Source organism: Callorhinus ursinus, unplaced genomic scaffold (genome assembly GCF_003265705.2).
Source record: "Callorhinus ursinus isolate GAN/ISIS: 27379988/994484 unplaced genomic scaffold, GSC_fseal_2.0 scaffold1, whole genome shotgun sequence".
In the NCBI taxonomy this organism is placed as follows: Eukaryota; Metazoa; Chordata; class Mammalia; order Carnivora; family Otariidae; genus Callorhinus; species Callorhinus ursinus.
In genome coordinates this window covers 141,597,925-141,605,830 of record NW_027397063.1, presented here as the reverse complement: position 1 = coordinate 141,605,830, position 7,906 = coordinate 141,597,925, and the positions used below count along the sequence as shown (strand labels likewise).

Below are 7,906 nucleotides of genomic sequence, written 5' to 3'. Positions count from 1 at the left end.
TCTCCCCGCCCCCTCTTGGGGATGGAGGAGGGCGGAGGGGGGGAGCCCGCAGCCGGGCCAACCCTGGCCGGGGCTAGTGGGCGCGCCCCGGCCAGAAATAGCTGGATTCCTCCCGCTTCCTCCGCCGCCGCCACCCACAGGCCGTGGGCCCTGTCATTACAGCGGGCGGCCCGGCCCCACGCCCTACCTGTGGGCGCTTCTCCGGGTTTGGGGTGCCTCTCGAAAGAATTTGGCGTCATTCTGGGAAAGGGACCGTGCAACTTCCGACGCCCAGCCGGGCTGCTGCGGAAGGGGGCCTGGGCGTCCGGGGGTCCAGCCACGGCTCCCCGGATCTCTGCTTTCCCTTCTGCAAAATGGGTGCACGGGCATGGGTTAGGAGGTCCTCGGAGAGGTATGCCTAAATCTTGTCCGGAGGAGGGTCCTCTCCTCTCTCGATGGGAAGTTTCTAACCCCAGGAGCGCCTTTGGTGAGGGTTGGGGCGCAAGCAGGGAAAGCTTACAGCAATTGGGTGCAGGGAACTCACCTTTGAGCCTCTAGCACCCCAAACCCCTGGTGATCTGTATGGCAGAGTGGTGGGGTGGGTTACATCTTCAGGGTCCCTTCTTTGGGTGGCCTCCCAAGGGGCTGTCTGAACAAGGGGCCCCTACAGGGAACCCCCCTGCTCCCCTCAATTCTTGCCACCCAGATACCCTCTTTATAGGGTGCCTATATACCCCCAGGGAAAGTCCAGGAATCCTGCTGCCCACCACCCTTTGGGAGAGTCCCTTGGGAGAGCCCCCAGAAGGCCTCCCAGGATGAAGGGTGCTGGGCCCACCAGTGAATCACCCAGGCTTCCTGAGCACTGATAAAGCCATTGTGAGCGTCTGGCAGAAGTCAGCTGGACCCCTCTTGGAGGAGAAGGCCTAGCTCACCTTAACCCTCTTTCCAGTACAACCAGGCCTAGGTGGCCTTGAATACCTCAGGTAGGGATATAAGCCACAGGGCAGGTCTTCCTGCCCTGAGGGTGGAGAGTGGGTCAGGACTTAGGGACTTCGGAGAGGCCCCTCCCTCCTTTATGCCTCCCCTCCACATAGAGGGTTTAGCCCTTTATCTGGCACTCATTCTGGTGGGCCTGTCCTTCAGTAAGAGTGCCCCCTGGTCCTGGCAGGCCTGTCAGAGCCCTCCTTGGTTTCCCTTCCAGTCAGGGAAGAGCATGTCCACACTGGCAGGCCTGACTTTGGAGTCCTGGGGTGGGGGGTGGATGAGGGGGACTGTATCCCCCCCTCCATCCTAGGCTAGGACATATGCCAAAAGGCCTGCCCTTTGGGGGCCTCTGACCTTCCTGGGGGCCTCCAGACCCCTCTACTCAGCATGTCAGGCCTCCTCAAGCCCTGTTCCTCTTCCGAGGCAGAGATGCGATGAAATTCTGACTTCAACAGTTGTCTTGGCTTCATCTCAAGCATCGTTCCTGTTGATCCACGTCACCTCCCAGCTCCGAGCCCCATGCTCCAAACTAGGGCATTATTTGGGACCGTGGCCTCTCCCTCTACCCCAGATGCCTCTGGGGTGGGGGCTGCAGCCGGGCTCTTCCTTTACATACCCCCAGCCCTCCCCACACAGGTCCTCTTCTGGCATGGGGCCCGAGCTGAAGCCTCCTCCCTGGCTTGAGATGGTTAGGTGCGGCTGACTCAGAGTTGGCACATACAACCAGGTTCTGCCGGAAAAGAGGACTGGGCAGTGCCCTGCTCAGAGAAGCCAGGCTGCTGCCCTGCCCTGAGGCTCAGTCTGCACTCCAGCACTCCGACCGTCCTCACCTCCTCTGTCTGCCCCGCCCTCTTTCACAGGCTGCCTGCGAGGCACTCCGCCTGCATCTGCTGGGTGCCAAGTCTGCTGGGTGCCAACCTCTGCGGGGAGTGCGTGACTATGCGTCTTTGGGTGGAGGGGCTGGAGGGCCCAGCAAGAGGCTTTGTACCCAACCACAGAGTTGCTGGCTTCTGCTCCCTCTGCCCTAAACAAGCAGGGCCCTCTGTGGGCCCAGCCCTGGCTCGGCGCCTTAATTACCCTCCCCAAAACCCAGCTCTCAGTTACCTCTGCAAGATGCCCTGAGATCCTGGTGACTCACAGGATTTTTGGCAGGCTCAGTTAGTGCGCAGAGAGGGGCCACGCGTGCCCAAAGCCGTGCTGTCCTATGGTGGAGTCTCGGGCATCTTGCCACTGCAGCTGACCCTCCTGTCTTCAATGTGTGTGTGAGGCGGGGTGCAGGCGAAGGGGACTTCTGGGATGACTGGGGACAGGTAAGACCTAGTGAGACCTAGTGTTAGGGTCATACCTACCTCCAGGCACTTCCCTTGGCCCCTCCAGCACCACCCCCTCCAGAGGCCAGGGGAGGGGGAGGATCAAAGCCATGAATGTCAACTTTCAGGACGGTCAGGCTTCCAGGGGCATGCTTCCGGGCTGGCCCTGCCCAACCCTTCCCCTAGAAATGCAAACCCGGGCAAGCTTGAGTAGGTGAGGTGGAGGAGGTTTATTCTGTCCCTCCTGGTCTTTGGAGCCCCTGTCCCAGGGCACAGGGGCGAGGGGCTGTTTAAATCTACCGTGCCCTTTCCTGCTGTGAGACTTTGAGCAAATCCCTTCATTTCTGTGATCTCCGCAGTTAGGAGCTGCGGTGCCCTTCAGAATCCACCAAAATACCAGATGTTGGCTACCTGGTACAAATCAGCACCTGCTGGATGGACATACGCTGACATCCCATGTCCCCACAGCTGTCCCTTCCCTGGCCTCCTTTACTGAGCTTGGTGGTCACAGAGCCCAACCTTAGGCTCTTGATCTAAGGTCATGCTCCTGATGCCTGCCAGGGCTGGAAAACCCCATCTGAATCCTCTCCAGAGGGTCCTGGACCCAAATCCAGACGCATGAGGAGGAAAAGTGAAGGCAGCCTCTCCCAAGGAAGCAGCTGTGGCAAGTGTGCATGCTCAGATCATGCCAGGATGACTACTAACCGGGCAGGGATCCAGGATGCTGTGATGGACCACAGGGTGTCTGGGCCCGCGGGTTATCCCAGGATGATATGGGATGATTTGGGATTACTTTTACATAATTACATTTGTGGGATTTTATTGTGTATTTGTTTATGTAACTGTGATGTTTATTTGAACGTGGACTAAGTCCCAGTGCTCACCTCCACCCTATTCCGCCACAGGCAGAGTCTAGTGCTTGGTGTGGGGAAGAGTCAGGAGACTGGTCCTCAGACCCTCCTCTGAGGGAGGAGGCACACTTAAGTCTGTGAAGCGAAGAAGACGCTGCTCTGCTATTTCATTTGTTCAACAAATATTTATTGGACACCTACTATGTGCTAGGCACTGTTCTAGAGGCTTGGGAATCACCAGTGAACAAAATATACCCCCAACCCCTGCCCTTGTGGAGCTTAACCTCTAACGGAAAGAAAAGAGATACCAAAATCCAAAATAAACATAAGAAGTGAATTGTATAGTATATTAGAAGGTGTGTAGGGTAAGGGAATTCAGGAATGGGAGAGGGTTAAATTTTAAATAGGTTGGATCTTACAGGGAAAGTGACATTTGAGCAAAGACTTGTAGGAGGCGAGAGAGTGGGCCATTCAGAGATATCCAGTGAAGAAGATTCCAGGCAGAGGGGACAGGCAGTGCCAAGGCCCTGTGGCAGGAATCTGGCTGGTGTGTTGGAGGACTGGCAAGGAATCCAGTGTGGCTGGAGCAGAGGGAGAGGGATAATGAGAGGCGACAAGGGTAATGGGGACTACATTCTGCTGGGCCTTCTAAGGGCCTCCGCTTACACACTGGGAGCCCTTGGAAGGTTTCAAGCCAAAGAGGGACATGATCTAACTCATATTTTAAAAGCATCACTCTGGGGTGCCTGGGTGGCACAGTCGGTTAAGGGTCTGACTTTCAATTTCAGCTCAGGTCATGATCTCAGGGTCGTGAGATTGAGCCCTGCATCAGGTTCTGCACTGGACGCGGAGTCTGCTTAAGATTCTCTCCCTCCCTCTGCCCCTCCCCTCCCCTCTCTCTCCCTCTCCCTACCCCCCCCCCCCCCCACCAAAAGAACCACTCTGGCTGCAGGAAGAAGGAGTATCATGGAGGGGCAAGGGCTGAAGCAGGGAGCTCGGTGAGGCTCTTGCAGTAGTAATTCAGGTGAGGCAGATGGTGGCTCAGACCTTGGGGGTAGGAGTGGAGGTGATGAGAAGTGGTAGGATTCTGGATATATTCTGATGGGAGAGCCAGCAGGAGTTACTGGTAGGGGCCATGAGAGAAACAGGAGTTGAGGCTCCAAGTTTTTGGCTGGGCTAATGAGTTACCAGTAACTGAAATAGAGGAAGGCCGAGGAGGAGCAGCTTCTCTATTCTGGACATAGAAGTTTGAGATGCCGTCAGATAGCTGAGGTGAGATGTCAAGTATATGATGGATGTACAAATCTGGAGTTTTGGAGGGAGATGAGAGCTGGGAATAAAATTTGGGATACGGTTGAAAATACATTAAAAACGTCCATCATGGGGTGCCTGGGTGGCTCAGTCGGTTAAGCAGCTGCCTTTGGCTTAGGTCATGATCCTGGAGCCCTGGGATCGAGTCCCACGTCAGGCTCCCTGCTCAGTGGGGAGTCTGCTTCTCCCTCTTCCTCTGCTCCACGCCCCCCCCCCCCAGCCCCGGCTCTTGCTCGTGCTCTCACTCTCATTTGCTCTCTCTCTCAAATAAAAATCTTAAAAACAAAACAAAACAAAATATGTCCATCATGCTCACAGAATGTGGGTGGGAGTCTACTCTGGGATAATCTTTCTGGAGGGCAACTTGGCAATATCTCAATATTACTAAGTACATACCCTTTGGCTAAGCAATTCTAATTCCACGATATTATCTTATTATCCGTATGTTACATGCAAAAACATTGTACAAGGTAAAGTTCATTAGTGGGCACCCAGTTAAATAATTTCATTTCCATACAGTGGATTGTCTTGCATCTGTTTTAAAAACAAACACACAAACAAAAGTTCTGGTCAGCAGAATAGGTCATAAAACGAGGAAGGTCCTAAGAGGTTTGCCTGGAGGAGGAAGCTGGAGAGTGGTTCCAAAGGTGGCTCAAGCCCTTTGTTTCTGGTGCAGGGTTTGAACCACGCCTTTGGTCAGTTAGTCAGCAGGCAAATAGAAATCAATTGCTGGAGGCAGAATCAGGGATGGATCCAGCTGATCAGGCAGAGAGGGACTGGTGGCAGAGGGAGATGGGGGGAGCAGAGAGGAGAGGGAGAAGCAAGGCAAGAGAGGAAGAGGCAGCAGCAGGTACTACTGAAAAGCCCAGGATGACCAGGACAGAGGAGTGGCCACTGCCACTGGAGGCACTGGACGGCTGCTGGAGACCTCAGCCTGGACAGAGCAGAGGGGCTGAAGCCAGAGGGTGGGAGGGGTCACAGAAAAAGGGGAACCGTCTCCGGGGCTGGGCGGACTCCCTGTGACCTTCTCAAGGCTGTCTGGAGGCAGCTCGGAGAGGCCAAAAGTGACGGCAAGAATCCACTGTCCTGTCCTTCCTGAGACAGGGAAGCCTCCACAAGAGCTGCTCCTAACCAACAAGACCACCCAGTTTGGGCTGGCCCACCCCTAATACTAGAGCAGTGGAGGACCCCAGACTGTTCGCTTCTCTTTCCACCCACAGCTCCTTCCTGCGCCACCGGGGGTCTTGCATGTGTGTGGATAACAGGACAGACCAGCCCACTTTTCCGAGTTCTGCCCACCTCCACCTCCCACCACAGCTGTCCCCTAGTGCACACACCAGTCAGCGACGGGGGGAAGGCTTTAAAAACAGAGGACTACACAGCACCTGTTAATGGGCTTAGGATGTTTGGGCAAATATTTCTGGGGTCCCAGGTACCTGAAGGGTGGGCACGGGGCAGGTCGCTTTGGTCTTCTCATTCTGTGGAGAGGGTGCAGCTGGGGGAGAGCCAGAGCAGGGTCTGCTCTGAGGACTGGAAAGGACAGAAGAGGGAGCCAGGCCTATCCAAGAGAGGCGGAAGTGGCCCAGGTCAGTGGGCAAACCTCCTGGTGCTCATCTCAGGAAGTGGGTTTCAGCTGTAAGGCAAGCAGACGCACCCCAGGAGGAAAAAGCAGCTAGTTGTATCAGCGGTGAGCAGAAGCCATAGTATGCCGATGATGCCAGTCCACGTGATGTCAAGCGGCTGGCCTGGACAAGCCCGGTCCTTTCTCCCATTTCAGTGGAGATAATCCCTGCCCTGGTTGCCTACACAGGATATCTGGGAGTCATTCTGAGCTCCTCTTCTGTCTCACTTCCATTATCCATCAGTAGGTCTTGTGACTTCTCCCTTTTACAGGTCTCCAATCAGTTCCTACCCCCTAACCCAAGCTCCTAATCCATCTCTTCCCTAGCCTCTGCATGGATGCAGTTTCCTAATCCATCCATAGTTTTCTCATCTGTCACCCTGATACCTCTTGCCTCCCTCCGGTTTGTTCTTTCATGGCAACCAAAGTGATCTTAGTAAAACAGAGAGCTGACCATGACATGTTCAGCTGAAGACCCTTGATGGCCCTTCCAACTGCACTCAGAAGAGTTTAAATTCCCTAATGTTGCCTACAAACCGGCTTATGATCTGGCCCTCAACTCCCAGCTTCATTCCTCCTGCTCAAACTCTTAAGTTCCACTCCTGAACTTCCTTCATTTCTTCCTATATGCACTCTCTCGTCCCGCTTTTATTCAATGGGTTGCCTCTGCCCAGAATGCCCTTTTTCCTCCTCTCCTGCCTTATTCCTACTCATTCTTTTTTTTTTCCTTCACTGTTTAAAAAACTGGAGTGAAATTTGTATGCAGCAAAACTCATCCTTTATGGTACTGTGAGATTTGACAAATTCATACAGTTATGTAATCAACACAATAAAGAACAGTTCCCTTACCCCCAGAAATCTCCTCAGGCTCCTTTGGAGCCAACACAAGCTTCCATGACCAGCTCTTGGCAACCACTGATCTGTTTTCTGTTTTGTTTTTGTTTAAGTTGGCTCCACGCCCAGCATGGAGCCCAACATGGGGCTTGAACTCATGATCCTGAGATCAAGACCTGAGCTGAGACCAAGAGTCCGATGCTTAATGGACTGAGCCGCCCAGGCCCCCCCAGTCTGTTTACTGTCTTGCATTTTCCAGAATGTCTCCAAAATGGAATCATTATGTATATAGCCTTTTGAGAATGGTTTCTTCTACTAGCATAATGCATTTGATATTCACCTCTGCTGTTGTATCAACATTCCTGTTTCCTCTTTATTGCTGAGAGCATTTGTGGTATAGATGTACCACAATTTAACCTTTAGGCAGGGCATAGGACATTTCGGTTTTTTCCAAGTTTTGGTGATGATGAAAAAAGCCATCATAAACATTTGGGTACAGGGTTTTGTGTGCACATAAGTTTTCATTTCCCTTGGGAAAATATCTAGAAGCAGGTCTGCTGTATGTGTAACATTCTAAGAAACGCCAAACCATTTTCCAGAGCTGCGATACCAGTTTGTATTCCCATGGCAACATGACAATTGGAGTTTCTCCACATCATCACCAGCACTCATTTGGTACATTTATATATTTAGTTAACTTTTTGACATTCTACTAAGTGTGTAGTATCGTGCTGTGGTTTTAATTTCTACTTCCTTGATAACTAATGATAGAGATTTAAAAAAAATCTCTGCCTGGTCTTCACTTTGTCCAAAAAGCCACTTTTCACGCTCTCTCTGTAAAATGATTAAGTTCCTGTCCTTTGTGGTTCCCTGACAACCAACATTTATTGCCACCTTGGGCTTAACCCACTAAACTACCAAACTACCATTGTTTTCCAGTTGCCTCCCTACTCACCACCCTGGTTTCCTGGTCTAGGTCTCTCTCTCTCTCTCTCTCACACACACACACACACACA

The 7,906-nt window shown here is 52.9% G+C and overlaps 1 long non-coding RNA gene across 1 annotated transcript; it reads right to left on the bottom strand.

The window, feature by feature from the left end:
* Positions 1-205: 205 nt before the first annotated feature.
* LOC112823324 (uncharacterized) lies at positions 206-6,570 on the bottom strand. The gene is made up of 3 exons (XR_003208000.2): positions 5,872-6,570; positions 2,068-2,263; positions 206-346 (listed from the first exon to the last, which is right to left on the bottom strand). It is a non-coding gene; the product is annotated as an uncharacterized lncRNA (long non-coding RNA).
* Between the last annotated feature and the right edge of the window lie 1,336 nt (positions 6,571-7,906).